Raw genomic sequence first — 2,378 nt, 5'->3', positions numbered from 1 at the left:
AGGGGCGTATCCAACCCTCTTTTATCCACTAGTTACCCCTCTTTAGTTTAAGAGTATAGAGCAGTTTGGTAGCTCATAAGGCTCATAACCTTGGGGTTGCGGGTTCGATTCCCACTACCGCCTCCATACTCCTTCTTTATGATATATGCATGATATAATATATACATCATGCATTTGTATCTGGATTTTTTGATTTCCTAAAAGAGTTTTGGTCTAACAGTTTTTTCTCGGAAGAAGCAAAAAAATAAAAGAAAGAATAAAATATGAAAGAAAAGCGTCCATTGTCTAATGGATAGGACAGAGGTCTTCTAAACCTTTGGTATAGGTTCAAATCCTATTGGACGCAATCTTATTTCTATCTATTCTTTAAATAACTATACTAAACTAAAAACAAAGAAAACTTTTTTGCATGATTCAAATGAAAAAGCTTTCTCAACGATTCCTATTCTACTAACAAGAGTAGACATGCAAAATTTATTTGTTACTGAAGAGAAAACCGTTCCAGCTGTTCCTGAATAGCTTCCTTCAAAAGGATTTCCGCTTGCTCGGTGAATGTCTTGCTAGAAGATATAATTTCTTGGAATTGAGGTTTAGTATCTTTTAGATGTTTACGTAACTCATCCAGAAATTTATTTACCTGTTCAATTTCTAACGAATCAAGATATCCTCTTGTTCCGGTATAAATAGTAGCTATCTGCTCTTCCACTGGGAGAGGATTTGCCTGGGATTGTTTAAGCAATTCCCTTAATCGTCGACCCCTTGCCAATTGATTCTGACTTGTTTTATCGAGAGCAGAGGCGAATTGTGCAAAGGCTTGTAACTCTGCGAATTGCGCTAGTTCCAATTTTGATTTGCCAGCTACTTGTTTCATGGCTTTAATTTGAGCCGCGGATCCTACTCTGGAAACAGAAATACCCACATTAATAGCGGGTCGAATTCCGGCATTGAATAGATCCGCAGATAAGAATATTTGTCCATCTGTAATGGAGATTACATTAGTAGGAATATAGGCGGAAACGTCTCCAGATTGAGTCTCAACTATTGGTAAAGCGGTCATACTTCCTTCGCCTAAAAGAGAATTTAATTTAGCGGCTCTTTCTAAAAGGCGTGAATGCAAATAAAAAACATCCCCTGGATAAGCCTCACGTCCGGGAGGTCTTCTTAATAGAAGGGACATTTGGCGATAAGCTTGTGCCTGTTTGGAGAGATCATCATAAATTATTAAAGTATGCCGTTCGCGGTACATAAAATACTCAGCCAGGGCTGCTCCCGTATAAGGAGCGAGGTATTGTAATGTAGCAGGTGAATCCGCCATTTCAGCTACTACAATAGTGTATTCCATGGCCCCCTCCTCATGGAAAGTAGTTACTACTTGAGCTACGGAGGATGCTCTTTGACCGATAGCTACATAAACACATATTACACCTTGCCCTTTTTGATTGAGAATTGTATCTGTGGCTACTGCTGTTTTGCCAGTCTGTCTGTCCCCAATAATTAACTCTCGCTGACCGCGCCCTATAGGGATCATCGAATCGATAGCAATAAGCCCTGTTTGAAGAGGTTCGTATACGGAACGCCTGGAAATTATACTTGGAGCAGGAGATTCAATTAAGCGAGATTCGGAAGCTATAATTTCGCCTTTCCCATCAATAGGTTTAGCCAGAGCATTTACAACACGACCCAAGTAAGCCTCACTCACGGGTATCTGAGCAATTCTTCCTGTTGCTTTTACAAAACTTCCCTCTTGTATCATCAACCCATCGCCCATTAATACAATCCCAACATTTTTGGATTCCAAATTCAGAGCAATACCCCTAGTACCTTCTGCAAATTCGACTAATTCACCTGACATTATTTCACCAAGACCTATAATACGAGCAATCCCATCCCCCACTTGAACTACGCGACCTATATTCTCAATCCCTACTTTCCTATTATATTGTTCAATACGTTCGCGGAGAATTTTATGAATTTCGTCGACTCGAAGGGTTGCCATTAGTGTTTCTTGACTCTTTTTTCGGAAGCAAGGGGAAAAATAATGCCTAAATTCTAAACGAAAGTAGAAGTTCAAGGCCTAATTAATTTAATTATTTCTTCCATTCCAGGGACCCGAGAATGCCAATATTAGCACGAATCGTACGGAAATGTAACTCGGTATTCAAACAACTATTCAGAGTTCCTAGAGCTCCTTGTACGGCCTGTTGGAAAACCCGCTGTCGGACCTGATTCATTGCCCTTTGTTTTTCAAAATAAAGGGTTTCGTTTTTAGACTTTTCCAATTGTTCCAAACTAATAGAAGTAGCATTAATCAAATTTGCTTTTTCTCGTTCTATCTCAGAGTATCCATTCATTCGATACTCATCCGCTTCTAGTTCGAC

At 39.5% G+C, this 2,378-nt stretch overlaps 1 non-coding gene across 1 annotated transcript; it reads left to right on the top strand.

Annotated features, from left to right (window-relative positions):
* The first annotated feature begins 274 nt into the window (after nt 1-274).
* TRNAR-UCU (transfer RNA arginine (anticodon UCU)) lies at nt 275-346 on the top strand. Its single transcript has one exon. It is a non-coding gene; the product is annotated as a tRNA-Arg (tRNA).
* Nucleotides 347-2,378: the final 2,032 nt, after the last annotated feature.

Source organism: Triticum urartu, unplaced genomic scaffold (assembly GCF_056163025.1).
Source record: "Triticum urartu cultivar PI428250 unplaced genomic scaffold, HENAU_Tu73 scaffold578, whole genome shotgun sequence".
NCBI classification, from domain to species: Eukaryota; Viridiplantae; Streptophyta; class Magnoliopsida; order Poales; family Poaceae; genus Triticum; species Triticum urartu.
The sequence above is the reverse complement of the archived record's forward strand: the minus strand, read 5'-3'. Positions and strand labels throughout refer to the sequence as shown.